At 41.9% G+C, this 15462-nt stretch overlaps 1 long non-coding RNA gene across 2 annotated transcripts; it reads right to left on the bottom strand.

The window, feature by feature from the left end:
- Nucleotides 1-1622: 1622 nt before the first annotated feature.
- LOC121462575 lies at nucleotides 1623-13030 on the bottom strand. Of its 2 annotated transcripts, none has more exons than XR_005976339.1 (3): nucleotides 12913-13030; nucleotides 8658-8740; nucleotides 1623-1735 (listed from the first exon to the last, which is right to left on the bottom strand). It is a non-coding gene; the product is annotated as an uncharacterized LOC121462575 (long non-coding RNA). The 2 variants fall into 2 exon arrangements; XR_005976340.1 differs by lacking the exon at nucleotides 1623-1735 and adding an exon at nucleotides 3283-3410.
- Nucleotides 13031-15462: the final 2432 nt, after the last annotated feature.

Genomic DNA, 15462 nt, shown 5'->3' with positions numbered 1-15462 from the left:
GCATGCCTTCAATTTCCTTTCTGCATTAATTTTTTTCTCTTGTCATGTGACTTGACATAAACCGCTTAAAGGAGGGGAGATTTGTATTGGCTTAGTGGAGATACAGCCTGTTGTCACAGGGACATGGCACCTATAGCGGTTTGTCTATGAGGCAGGAGCATGGACAGCAAACAGGAAGCAGAAAGATGGAGAAGTGGCCCCACCAATCCCCATGCACAAACCCAAGGCTTCTCTCAGTGGCACCATTTCCTTGTTTGAACCTGACTTGTCCACATCTTTATTTTGGCATTTGCTTATTTTTGAGACAGGCCTGCGACACAGGCACTATGTGCCTGAGGATGAACTCCTGATCCTCTGCTCCTACTGGGACTGACATGCACCCCCACACTTGGCTCTTGTCCCAGCTTCAGATACCCCATTCTCCTCTCCTTGGCAAACATTTCCTGCTCCATCTTTTTTCTCTGCCTCTTCATCCAATACTGATCATTGGCGGTGGGAAGTAACCATCCCATGGCCTACCTCTTAGGCTGAGAATGCCCTTGATCCCGTGTGTCATCCCACAGCATCCTGGACTTCCACACTCCCTCAAAGCAACCATTAAGCTCTGCTTACAGCCTCTACATTCCTCCTGCAAACCATTGTCAAAATCAAGTTCATTACAGTGGTGGCCACTGTTCTGCGTCGAAGCGTTGCCTTGGTTATTTCTCTTGTTGCTGTAAAGTAGAAGAAATTTCAGGAAGAAATGGCTTATTTTGGCAACACAGGTGTTACAATAGGGAAGGGCACTGTCGTCTTATATGTTAAGTGAATTAAATGTGTAAATATAAGTTAAAATGCATTGTCCCCAAATTCATATGCTAAAGCCTTGGATGTTGGTACCTCGGCACAGATCTGTATTTGGAAACAAGATCTATAAGGCAATTAAGTTGAAATTAGGTTGTAGGGTAGACCCAAATCCAATATGATCGTGTTTTAAGAAAACGGAAATCTAGATAGAAGCAAACAGGGAAGGAAATGTGAAGATTTAGGGAAAAAAAACAGAGTTACTTACAGGTCAAGGAGAGAGGGAGAGAGGGTTGGGGCAGATCATTCTCTTATAGTCCTTAAGCACTAATCAACCCTGCTAACACAATGGTCTTGGACGCCAAGCCTCTGTAGTTTCAGAAAGCTGGTCCCACGAGGAGCCATGGCAGGTGAGAGACAGAGACATGTCATGTGCAAAGAGGGTTTGGGTATAGTTTATTCCATGGGTTCTGGAAGGAAAGGGAAGAGGGAGAGAAAGAGAGAGAGACAGAGAGACAGAGAGGGGGGAAAGGAGAAGAGAGGAGAGGAGAGGAGAGGAGAGGAGAGGAGAGGAGAGGAGAGGAGGAGAGGAGAGGAACCATGGCAGCAGCCACCTTCTCTCAAGAGAGACAGGGGCAGAGATAGTGTAGGCTGGAAGCAGAAGGAAGATCTGCTTGCCTTGGCAGAAAAGGGGGGAGTGTCTTTTAAAGGAACAGGACAGACCATTACATTCCCATCTCTCTTTTTTTTTTATAATAAAAAGGCAGGACGTTAAACACAACAGGTTAAAAGAATTAGGATGGCAGATTTTCAACACAGCTTGCTGCTTATTTGTGGTCCTTGTCTTAGGGGGAAATGTGAGAAAACTGGGTGCTGGTCACATCCTGGCAAAGCTGGTATCTTTTCTTCTGTCTGGTGTTTGTGGTCTGGAAATGTCCGGTGTCTCTTAGACCTGTTTAAGATATTGGCAGAACAGAGGACAAAGTTAAGTTTAGGGGAAAAAAAATTTAAGACCAGGGTATTGAGTTAGGTGTATCTGACCTGTTTAAGATGGATCCTTCTCTTCGGCTTCCTGGAACTCACAAGAATTCTTTGGGTTTTTGAAAACATAGGTTTAAAACAGCAGCATATTTATACCAGAATGACTGTGACATTTTTGCATAATGAAAAGTATCAACAGAGGAATGTAAAATGGCTGAAAGACACTTAAAGAAATGCTCGACATCCTTAGTCAACAGAGAAATGCAAATCAAAACAATTCTGAGATTCCATCTTACACCTGTAAGAATGGCCAAGATCAAAAACACTGGTGACAACTTATACTGGAGAGGTTGTGGGGTAAAGGGAACACTCCTGCATTGCTGGTGGGAGTGCAAGGGTACAGTCCATTTGGATGTCAGTGCGGTGATTTCTCAGAAAATTAGGAAACAACTTTCCTCAAGACCCAGTAATACCACTTCTGTGTATTATATCCAAAGGATGCTCAATCATGCCACAAGGACATGTGCTCAGTTATGTTCATAGCAGCTTTGTTTGTTATAGCCAGAACCTGGAAATAACCTAAATGCCCCTCGATTGAGGAATGGATAAGGAAAATGTGGTACATTTATACAATGGAGTACTACACAGCAGAAAAAAATAATGACATCTTGAATTTCTCAGGCAAATGGATGGAGCTAGAAAACAATATTTTGAGGGAGGTAACCCAGACCCAGAAAGACAATTATCACATATACTCACTCAAAGGTGATTTTTAAACATAAAGCAAAGAAAACCAGCCTACAAATCATAATCCTAGAAAACCTAGACAACAATGAGGACACCAAGAGAGAGATACATAGATATAATCTCCATGGGAAGTAGAAAAAGACAAGATCTCCTGAGCAAATTGGGAGCATGGGAACCTTGGGAGAGGGTTTAAGGGGAGGGAAGAGACAGGGAGGGTAGCAGAGAAAAATGTAGAGCTCAATAAAAATCAATAAAATTTAAAAAAATTACACTTGTAAAAGGACAGAAAGAAGAAAAAACTGCTTGTAATAGAAGCTTAACGGTAGAACTGACAATATTAGAGAACGGCTTAATATATTTTAAAGCAGGTTTGGATTAAATATATAGTATTTGTAAGATACTTAAAAGTACATATCAATTTAAAATATAAAACTTATTGCTTTGTTAGTCTGGAATGAGATATAATGGGCAGACAATTATAACATTTAACAGTAAACATAGGTATATTTAAGTTACATGTATGCACACACACACACACAGAGTGATCAGGAATTAAGCAAAGTGGATGCTTTTGGTGGGCCCTACCAAAGGCGTGTATTGTGCAAAACACACATGTAACAGAGTCAGCACTGGGACACCAGGCAGGGAATACCCCAGTAAAGATGGCAGAACTGGGTTACCTGAACTGGCCCTCAGTTAAGATGGCGGTAAGGTCACCTGACCTCGGTCAAAATGGCGGCAGTCACATGTTGTATGGAGAAGCCACGGGAGTTTTAAATATAATAACAAGAGAGACCTAGAGGTGTGATCCTCCCTGTTGACGAGCTGCTGCACCACAAACCTCGGTGGGAGCGAAGGTTGGTTTCCATGGGACCAGCGGTAGCAGTGGCAGGGAAAGACTAGAAGGAATGGAAGCAAGAGGAAAAGAGCATGGTGAAGGGGCTGCCCAGTGAAAGGGAAAGCAGAGCTGGCAGGACACCAGCAGAGTATTTACAGGCAGGTGCCTGGTAGTTTGAGGGTTTATTCTCCATAGCTAAAAATATGAAAACAGCAAAACCACAAGACCTGTAAAAGAACATCTTCTCTCTATAGGCAAAGTGTTAATGAAACCAACTGGCCCTGGTCTGGGCGACTCAAAAGCCAGAGGCTAGAGGCCGTCCTGGACTGTCTCTCATAGCAGGGACCACTTATGAGCGGTCCACAAGAAAACAAAGGAACCCCCAACTCCCTCAGCTTTCCTAGCCAGCAAGCAGGGAGTTTCCTGTGGCTAAGATTCCCCAAACCCAAACCCATGCAGCTGCCATCCAAACTACCAGCCACACCACACACCCAAACCCGCCTATTCTCCTGCAACCTTGGTGGAACTCTGAAACACAGCTTGCTTCAATACTGAGGGGACTTAAGAGGGACCAAGAGCTTGCTACAACACTGAGGGGATTAAGAAAGAGCACCAAGAAAGAAAACCAGGAGAGAAGACTAAAAGAGCAGGTGTATAGAGACCTCAGAGGCTCTCTGAGATGGACATTGATAGTACAGAGCAGACCAAGAAAAACTACCAAATACTCAGACAGCCACAGCAAGGATTTGACCAAGACACAAAGACACTGCCAGCCTCATTTGAAGGAAGAGATGGGCAGGCACCAATGCAATAATTCATCCAACAGCCTAAAAAGCAACATAACACCAGAACCCAGCGGACACACAACAGGAAGACTTGATCATGCTAACCCAGAAGAAGTAGAAGAAACGACTTTAAGTGTAAGTTTATAAAAATGATGATGACCTTGAAAGAGGAAATGAAAAACCCCCTTAAAGAAATGGAGAAGACAAACAAAAAAAAGGAAGAAATTAATAAATCCCTCAAAGAAAATCAAGAAAAAAACTATCAAACAGGTGAAGGAAACAGTTCAAGACTTGAAGACTGAAATAAAGGTAATAAAGAAAACACAAACCAAGGGAATTCTGGATATGGAAAATCTGGGTAAATGATGAGGAACTACAGAGACAAGTATAACCATCAGAATACAAGAGATAGAAGAAAGAATCTCAGGTGCTGAAGATACTATAGAAGGAATAGACTCATTGGTCAAAGAAAACATTAAATCCAACAAATTCTTAACACAAAACATCCAAGAAATCTGGGACACCATGAAAAGATCAAACCTAAGAATAATAGATGTAGAAGAGGGAGAAGAACTCCAGCTCAAAGGCACAAAAAAATGTATTCAACAAAATCATAGAAGAAAACTTTCCCAACCTAAAGAAGAATATCCCTATGAAAGTACAAGAAGCTTACAGAACACCAAATAGGCCGGATCAAACCCCTCACCATATAATAATCAAAACACAAACATACAGAATGAAGAAAGAAAATTGCGAGCTGCAAAGGAAAAAAGGTCAAGTAATATGTAAAGGTAAAACCATCAGAATTGCACCCAGCTTCTCAATGGAAACCATGAAAGACAGAAGGTCCTGATAAGACATGCTGCAGATACTAAGAGACCATGGATGCAAGCCCAGACTACTACACCCAGCAAAGTTTTCATTTACCATCAATGGAGAAAACAAGATATTACATGACAAAAACAGATTTAAACAATATGTATTCACAAACCCAGCCTTACAGAAAGTACTATAAGAAAAACCCCAACCCAAGGAAGCTAACTATACCCACAAAACCACAGGCATCTGATAGCCCTCCACCAGCACTACCCAAAGAAGGGAAACACAAGAACACTACTACCAAAAAAAAATCTGGAATTAACAACCACTGGTCATTAATATTGCTTAATATCAACGGATTCAATTTACCTATAAAAAGACACAGGCTAAGAGAATGGATATGAAAGCAAGATCCAGCCTTCTGCTGTATACAAGAAACACACCTCAACCTCAAAGACAAACACTATCTCAGAGTAAAGGTTTGGGAAAAGGTTTTCCAATCAAATGGACCTAAAAAACAAGTGGGTATACCTATTCTAATATCTAACAAAATTGATTTCAAACTAAAATCAGTCATAAGAGATGGAGGAGAACACTTTATACTAATAACAGGAACAATTCATCAAGATGCAGTCTCAATCCTGAGCATCTATGCCTCTAATACAAGAGCACCTACATATGAAAAAGAAACATTACTAAATCTTAAATCACACATCAAATCCCACACAATAATAGTAGGAAACTTCAACACTCCACTTTCATGAATGGGCAGGTCAACCAGATAGAAAGTTAACAGACAAATAAGAGAAAAGAATCAAATGGACTTAACAGACATCTATAGAACATTCTACCCAAACACAAAAAAATACACTTTTTTTCTCAGCACCTCATGTAACCTTCTCTAAAAACGGTTCACATACTCAGTAACAGAGCAAACCTCCACAGATATAAAAAAAAAAAATTGGAGTAACCCCCTGTGTCTTATCGGATCACCATGGATTAAAGTTAGAATTTAACAACAATATTACTCTCAGAAAGCCTACAAACTCACGGAAATGGGACAGTGAACTATTGAACCTATTTATTTATTACCTATAAAAAGACACAGGCTAAGAGAATGGATATGAAAGCAGGATCCAGCCTTCTGCTGTATACAAGAAACACACCTCAACCTCAAAGACAAACACTATCTCAGAGTAAAGGTTTGGGAAAAGGTTTTCCAATCAAATGGACCTAAAAAACAAGTGGGTATACCTATTCTAATATCTAACAAAATTGATCAAGGAAATTGGGTCAAGGAAAAAAAAAAAGAAAGAAGTTAAAGTCTTCCTTAAATTCAATGAAAATGAAGGCACAGCATAGCCAAACCTATGGGACACAATGAAAGCAGTGCTAAGAGGAAAGTTCATAGCACTAAGTGCCCACATAAAACAGAGAAAGCACACATCAGTGACTTAACAGCACACCTGAAAGCTCTTAGAACAAAAAGAAACAGATACACCCAGGAGGAGTAGAAGACAGGAAATAATCAAATTGAGGGCTGAAATCAACAAAATAGAAACAAAGAAAACAATACGAATAATCAATGAAACAAAAAGCTGGTTCTTTGAGAAAATCAACAAGATAGACAAACCCTTATCCAAACTAATCAAAAGTCAGAGAGAGAACATCCAAATTAACAAAATCAGGAATGAAAAGGGGGAACATAACAATAAACACTGAGAAAATTCAGAGAATCATTAGGTCATACTACAAAAACTGTACTCCACAAAATTGGAAAATATAAAAGAAATGGACAATTTTTTAGATAGATAAAAATATACCAAAATTAAAACAAGACCAAGTGAGCAATTTAAATAGACCTATAAATTGCAAGGAAATAGAAGCTGTCATCAAAAACCTCCTAAGCAAAAAAAGCCCAGGGGCTTTTTAGTGCAGAATTTTTAGTGCAGAATTCTACCTGAACTTCCAAGAAGAGCTAATACCTATACTCCTTAATGTGTTCTACATAATAGAAACAGAAGAGTCATTGCCAAACTCTTTTCATGAGGCTACAGCTACCCTGATACCAAAACCACAGAAAGACTCAACCAAGAAAGAGAATTACAAATCAATCTCTCTTATGAACATGGATGCAAAAATAAAATACTGGCAAACCGAATCCAAGAATACATCAAAAAAATCATCCACCATGATTAAGTCAGCTTCATCCCAGAGATGCAGGGCTGGTTCAAAATATGAAAATCTATCAATGTAATCCATCATATAAATAAACTGAAAGAAAAAAACGTGATCATTTCATTAGATGCTGAAAAAGCATTTGACAAAATTCAACACCCTTTCATGATAAAGGTCTTGGAGAGATCAGAAAAACAAGGAAAATATCTAAATATAATAAAAGCAATATACAGCAAGCTGATAGCCAACATCAAATTAAATGGAGAGAAACTCAAAGAGATTCCACTAAAATCAGGAACAAGACAAGGCTATCCATTCCATATCTCTTCAATATAGTTCTTGAAGTTTTAGCAATAGCAATAAGACAACAAAAGGAGATCAAGGGGATTCAAACTGGGAAGGAAGAAGTCACACTTTTGTTATTTGCAAATGACATGATAGTGTACATAAGTGATTCCAAAAACTCTACCAGAGAACTCCTACAGCTGATAAATACCTTCAGTGATGTGGCAGGATACAAGATCATCTCAGAAAAAATCAGTAGCTCTCCTATACACAAATGATAAAGAAGCTGAGAGGGAAATCAGAGAAACATCACCTCTCACAATAGCCACAAATAACATAAAGTATCTTGGGGTAACTCTAACCAAAGAAGTGAAAGACCTATTTGACAAGAACTTTAAAGTCTTTGAAGAAAGAAATTCCACATATCCTCAGATGACCCACCCGTGGGTGGAAGGGAATGTGGATAGAGCCTGGCTGAGTCACAGAGCATCGATGTAATGGTTTAGATAAAATGGCGCAGTTCCTCAAGGGGTACAGTGGGCCATGAGGGGCAGGTGGGTCCCACGAGGAGCTGTGGCAGGTGAGAGACAGAGACAGATAGGCACACCATGCAGAGTGAGTTTGGATATAGTTTACTCAATAAAAGGAAAAGGGGAGAGAAAGAGAGAGAGGGGAAAAAGTGGGGGAGGAGAAAAGGCCTGAGCCACCTCTTCTGAAGAGACAGGGCAAAGAGAGCACAGGCTGGAAGCAGAAGGAAGATCCGCTTGCCTTGGTGGAAGGGGGCAGTGGGCAGGGCTTGTCTCTTAAAGGGACAGGACAGACCATTACACTTGAGATGGCTAGCACTGAGTGATGGAAATGACAGCAGTCACCACACATGAGGAACTGTGTCAAAGGGTCTCAGCATTAGGAAGGTTGAAAACCACTGCTCTAAAACAAGAAAAGCAAATTTCTGGAGCTTAAGTCACCCTGTCCATAGGACATTGTTATAGAAATTCTAACAACTAATATGTGCAAAAGCTAATACTAGATCAATAAGTACAGGAAGAGTTGTCATTTTGTTTATTGATACACAATAAACACCTACTACGCTATCCGGCAGATAGTAGATCTTCAATAAACATTGTCTAAGGGAACTTAAAAAGCAAATAATTATAGTGCCCCTTGGACAAACCTATTAAACAACAACAATGCAATGCCCCCCACCATAAGCTCCTAAAACTGAACTCCTGATATCTTACCACATACTGTGATGTAATGGATCTGTTGCCACACCCCAAATGAACAAAATCCCCTACGATGACTCACGTCCTGGAACAATTTCCTGAAAAAAAGAAAAGACAAAAAGTCTTACTATTTTATAGTAAATTATAATATACACACCCAAAGAAACATACCAGATTTACCAACCTGGACAGTGAAGAGTCCAGAAATAGAATGAAGAAATAAAGTGACCAGTCCAGGAATATAGAAATATAAAGTTGTAAGCCCAAACACAATTTGGGAGAAAAATAAATAAATAATGTTGACAACCAGTGTTAACCTTTAACAAACACTTTCTGCCTTAAGAGCAGACATCCTGGCAACCATGTGGACAGAGGTAAACTTTTAACAACTGTCTCCTGCCTCCCAGCTTCCCAGCCAGGCAGGTACCCCAGACAAAGGTTAGCGTCTAACTGTTGTCTCTATGGGACCCTCTGTTTGTTTCCCTTCATCTTTAACTGTCTCCTATGTGACTCTACTGTCTGCCTTGCATCCTTACAGGGACAGTGAAAAGTGGCTGTGTCAGCCACAGGCTTTCACAAATGCTGAGTTAACAGTCTAATGTCCTTCAACCAAAAGCTGTAAAACTTAAAATGCGATGTGACTTTAAGCCTGACCTCAGGGATATAAAAGCTCTTTGGCCCACTCCTGGTGCTTGATTTTACTATAAAAGAAGGTCCAAAACCAACCCTCATTGCCACAGCTACAGAAACCATTCTCTGGCTGTAGTCACAGCTATAGCTGATAAGCTTTGTGTGCCCATAGTGATTTTTTTCTTTCTTTTTCCATAATAAAGCTTGCTTCTGGTTTAACAGATTTGGTGGTCTGTTCTCTGCCCCCATCATTGCGCCAAACCCCTGGACCCAACAGAATGGCACAAACACAAGGCTTGTCTTTTCTGTTTTTGCAAGTGTTTGGTTGGCTGATGTCATTAAAGGCAGCGAGAACAGCCTGGACCAGTCGTTTAAAGTAGGAGATAATTACGAACTTCCCTGTTCTTACTGAAGCATTTCTAATGAGTACAGGAAAAAGACTGATTAAATTTCCTTAGGACTGATTCAGTTAGAGATTCATAGCACATCCTCAACCCCATCTCCACGTCCTAATGTTACCATCATCACGGTCAATCAGTATTTAATTTGGTGACCTGAAATGCTAATCAAATGCCAACAACATATGAGAAAAAGCAATAAAAAACCATATATTATGCTTTTTAGCTTAGTAAAAAAAGAAATACCCTTTTCTCTTTTTTGTGGAGTTGGCAAGGGGAGAGGAGACCGACACAATCTGATGGTGAATCATGATGGCTGCCAGCATGTCTACTGAAAAAGAATACAGTTAAACTCTACAGTTGAAGGTAGGATTAAGTGGGAGAAAGGAGGCTTGTGAGCTGGGGTGTGGCTTGAGATAATGGGTTGAGGACCTTGACAATAGGCACCAGTCATGTGTTAATAGTAGGGTGGAAAGTTCCTCCTGCCAAAGATAAGAATTTGTCTCCCCTTTTTAGCAAGCAGTAAATTTCTTCAGGTCCCTGAGGGAATGGGAACTTGCCTGAATGCGCTCGACCTTGTAAAAGGACTTTCTTGGGGGATCAAACCTATTTTGCAAGTTATTGTATTACTTAGTTTATCCAAATAGCTAGAGCTGAAAAGTGAGCAAAGACAAAGCGAGACCAATGCTGTAGCTCCAGTTCATCCTTGCTGTCTGGGAAGCTGCATTCCTGTCTCTCTCCCCAACACTAAACACTCAGAGTCTCCAAACTAAGGGAAGACACCAAAAGCCCAGTTCTGCATTCTTGGTGGCTACTGCAGCTTCCTTCCCTGGAGTGGCCAGCTGCCTCCATCCCCGCTTAAGCATTCAGCTTTTGACCATTCTTGGGCACAAACCCAACCTGTGGCAGACACATCATCACCCCTCACCTATCACCTATATAATCCCCTTGCTTTACTTCAGGTGGGCAGCTTCTCCAGCCTTGATTTCTGGGACTGAAGAACTCACTCAGGAGTTGCTTTGTTCAAATAAACCTATTGAGACACTGAAAGACCTCCCGAGCTGGGAGACTCTCACTCAAGTCTCAGGATAACACGACCCCCCAGGAACTCATGAGAGACTGTCCTTGAGGTTTATTGACAGGACAGGAACCAGTGCACTGGGGCCGAAACTCATTTCCCATGCAGGGGTAGAGAGTTCAACCCCAAGTAGATGGGAGAAGGGGTGTTTAAGGGAAGAAACCACAACCCAGTAATCCAAAGAGCGTAGGGAGGGCATCACTGGAAAATTGCAAAAGTACCAGTGATCATCACAAAGGGGTAACTCTCTGTTTCTCAAGATTATAATCTAACTTTATCTTCAACTAGTTCCTAAAACTGAGTCACTGATCCAGCTTAGATTTTTGGCTCTGTTTTTCCCGCTAGAGAGATCTGGATTTATCCAGGTCTTTCATCTCCCCGCTTCTTCTAGTGCCGTGTTCTAAACATAGAACTAGATTTCAGTATCCTTTTGAACTTGTAAAGCGCTATATTGGTGGCATAACATCAAAATCTGAACAGCACTTATTCTTTCTCTAATGAAGGTAATTAGTTTTAATGTATTAAAGTACTGAGGGCCTGTCTTAGAGCAGTGGTACCTGTCCCAACATTGGCAGCTACCCTGAGGCTCAGGATTACTGCTAATGTCAGAGAAATAGTTTCTCGTCAAAAGCAAGTTGGGTGCTTGTCAAACTCATCCTCAAGCGTGTTAGCTGGATGATAAAAGACCCTAGGTATCAGTTGTACAAGCACGCAGTAATCTTTGGTGTCATTAAAAACTGATGTTGACACAAAAGGTGTCAGGCGTATACTACAAGGCCACCATGTATCTAAATCGGGAACCAAGTACCTGGTGTCAGGAGTCTTAGAGCGCTTAAGAGTCTCATTACACAAACGTCTGTAGGCAGCCGGTGGACTTCCCAGGCATGACCCTACTCCTGTAACCTCAGTAAGAGTCAGCCTAACACAAGCATCCTGACTGGTGGTGGTGTTAAAAGCCCCGATACTGCAATTTGTCAAGAGTACCAAGAATGGCCCTTTCCAATGAGGCTCAAGATTCCCAACTCTATGCTGCCGGACAAAAATGCCATCCCCTATTTGGAACTGATGCAGCACATGTGAGTCTTCTTCTTTTAGTTGTTTTTAGATCTGGTGTTTTATCACTTCAAGGGTCGTTAGGCGGGCAAATAAAGGTCTGGGCCACAAAGGCGGGTCCGTTATCAGACTCGATTACCTTGGGTATCCCAAACCTCGGGAAGATTTCTTTTATGATCTTCTTAGCCACCACATTGGCTGTCTCAGTCCTGGTAGGAAAACCTTCTACCCAGCCTGAAAAGGTTATCTATAAAAACTAATAAGTACTTGTTACCATATCTGGCTGGCTTAATTTCTATAAAATCTACGTCCCAGTAGGCCCCAGGCCTGTCGCCCCTGAGCCTCGTCACAGGAGTATATATGGAGCGTCCTGCATTAGTCATAGCACAGGCCTTGCAGCTTTTGACTACTTCTTCTGCCAAGTCAGAGAGTCCTATAATAACATAATAGTTGGAGGCCCTAACAACATCTTTTAGTTTCTTGGCCCCCAAGTGGGTCAGGTAATGTAAGTTGGTAACATACTTGTGCCCTTCTTTTCGTGGGAAGACTAGTTTTCCTCCTTCTGTCTCTACTGCCCCTTATGGGGTTTTCTTTACTAGTCCTAATTTGCCAATAACTTGATAGTCCTCGGGGTGTATCTAAAGTTGGTTTCACTGATAGATATCATGATAATCTTTAGGCTCTTTGACTGCCAGGATCATTGCTCCCTGAGCCGCCTGTTTAACAGTTAGGTCTGCCATCTGATTTCCTTTAGCCACAGCATCTCGAGCTTTTTGTTGCCCTGGACAGTGTATGATGGCTACTTTCTTTGGCAAATGTATGACCTTGAGGAGACTCAAAATTTTTTCTTTATTTTTTATGTCTTTTCCTGCAGATGTTACTAGTCCTCCTTGTCTGTATATTGCCCCGTGTATATGGGCAGTGGCAAAAGCATACCTGCTGTCAGTGTAGATGTTGATAGACTTTCCCTCTGCCATCAGTAGAGCTGGCATCAAAGCCACAAGTTCAGCTTTCTGGGCCGACGTCCTTCAGGGAGGCTACTGGCCCAAATTACTTGCTTCCCATCCACCACTGCTGCCCCCCCCTCCCCCCCCCCCGCCTTCCCACTTACCTTCAACCACGAAACTGCTGCCATCCATATACCAGCTCAGACTCCCAGGCCATTCAGATCATTTTGGGTACTAGCTTCTTCTGCCAAAATGTCAGCGCAGTGATGGGTAGGTGAGGAGTCATCAGTCTCAGGGCCGTAGGGTAGTGGGACTGAGGACAGCAGGGGGAGCGAAGGTCACTGGTTCAGTCAACAAAAGCCTTTGATCACCTCTGGCCTGGTTCAAGTAAACCTGATCTGGGCCTTCAACTTTGTTAACAAGTCTCTTTCTAATAAAGGCGTGGGACACTCAGGGAAAACCAGGAAGGAATGAGTCACTTGTCCTCTCCCCAAATCTACAGTTCGTAAGGTGGTCCACAGATATTGTTTCTGTCCAGCTGTTCCAATTACTGTAGTCTTTGTATTATTTAGCTTCCCCAGTTGTTGTTTCAGCAGAGTGCTCAGCTCCTGTGTCCACTAGAAAATCCATAGGGGTCCCCTCCACAGTCAGGGTTACTCTAGGTGTGGGGGAGGGTGTCTGAGCCCCGTCCCCTCTAATCATCTTCTTCTAGGGCCAGTACCTTAGAGACCCTTCCTTTTTTCTTTGGGCATTCTTTTGCCCAATGTCTTTTTTCTTTCTTAGCAATAAGCACATCGGTCTTTGTCCAAGGGCTACCTCTGTCCATCTTCACTCATCTTTGGTCTTCTGTTGCCCAGGTTCTATCTGTCTAGGTCCTGTCTTCCCTTTCTCTCCTACCACTGCAGCCAAAATTCTATCAAATTTCTCTCTTGTCTATGATCCCTCCGGTTCTCTCTCTCTGTCTCTCCCTCTCCCTCTCCCTCTCTCTCTCTCTCTCTTTCTCTCTCTCTCTCCCTATCCCTCTCCCTCCCTCTCTCTCTCCCTCCCTCCCTCCCTTTCTCTCTCTCTCTCTCTCTCTCTCTCTCTCTCACTCTCTTGCTTTTCTTCCTCAGTCTCTCTCTTATGAAGCACTTTCTCTGCCTCCTTAACCAAATCCTGCAACCCTTCTAACCGCTGTAACTTTTTTTAATATCTGATGTTGACTGTCTTATGAAGGCCATAGCTACCGCAGCTTCCTGACCCTCAGAGGTTGGGTCAAAGGGAATATAACACCTGTAAGCCTCCTTTAAATGTTCAAGAAACACAGGTGGTGGTTCAGCCAGCCCCTAAAGAACCTCTCTTTGACCTTGAAAACATATACAGGGAACTAGATAAGGCTCATTTCTGTTTACACATTTTTTTTTTACCAAAATCTCTCTTGCTTTTTAGACAACATATCAAAAATCTCTGTTGCCTTTTAGACAAAATAAAAACTCTTACCAAAGTCCTTTTTTGTGGTTTTTCTCAGTGGGGATGTATGGCTACATTTTAAACAAGAACAGCACATAAAATCCTGTACCAAAAAAAAAAAAAAAAAAGCCGGGCGGTGGTGGCGCACGCCTTTAATCCCAGCACTTGGGAGACAGAGGCAGGTGGATCTCTGTGAGTTCGAGACCAGCCTGGTCTACAGAGCTAGTTCCAGGACAGGCTCCAAAGCCACAGAGAAACCCTGTCTCGAAAAACAAAAACAAAACAAAACAAAATAAAAAATCCTGTACCAGTGTGAAACATTTGAGACCAACAATAGGTTTTTTTTTTAACATTAACCAACAATAATTTGCAACCAGCCCCTATAAATGATAACAGATACTTATAATACTTATAACTCCTAGGAGTTCTTCACCCGTCGAGCCAAGCCTTAGTCAGCTTTGACCAGAGGTTTGAGGCGTGCAACTCCAAGTGCTGGTGGAGGGAACTCATCCATCAGCATGGCGTGGGGGAAGATAGGTGGTATGCAGCACTGGGAAAAAAGATTGTTAACCTCTTTAGGCCATAGCGATTACCCTCAGATTTTTTGTTTAGTGTTGGAAATCCTATTGGGGTACATCTACCTTCTACAACTGTGTCTGGCAGCCTTGATACCTTGTAACAGCAAAGCTGAATAGCCCAGCCATCCATACAAGCATGCTGCCCCGCAGCCACGTGCTTGGGGCTGAGGCTGACTCTTTTTTTTTTTTTTATGAAATATATCCCTATGCTTATGGCCCTATTTCTGAAGTCTTGTAAGTGGTCACAATATCAAAGTCAAAAGAAGTCATGATTTGAGTACATCAGCGTCAGTCTAAGTCAGTACAAAAGCACAACACACATTACACAGACATACAGGACAATGGCACCAAACAAACCAAAGACACAGCTTCAAGCTGCTTCGTGGGTGTGACCTGCCCTGCTATCGAAATGAGACTGCTATCCACACATGCCTCTACAGAGAACTGACCATGCTACTCGTGTGTCATGCCACAGAACTGAGAAACGTCACCTGTGTATCTCACCACAGAACTGAACACACTACCTGCGCGTAAGACAAAACAGAGACCATAGATACACAGACAAAGGTTAACAAAACTTAGAAAGATAAAACTACTGATCCAGAGTCAATGTCACAGTCTGTCCCAATCGTCAAAGTCACAAGTAAGACAAAAGACCAAAGACATACAAGACACACAAACAAATGT

This window comes from Microtus oregoni, unplaced genomic scaffold, assembly GCF_018167655.1.
Source record: "Microtus oregoni isolate MIOR12 unplaced genomic scaffold, Mior012 000025F_ref0000491, whole genome shotgun sequence".
Lineage (NCBI taxonomy): Eukaryota > Metazoa > Chordata > Mammalia > Rodentia > Cricetidae > Microtus > Microtus oregoni.
The sequence above is the reverse complement of the archived record's forward strand: the minus strand, read 5'-3'. Positions and strand labels throughout refer to the sequence as shown.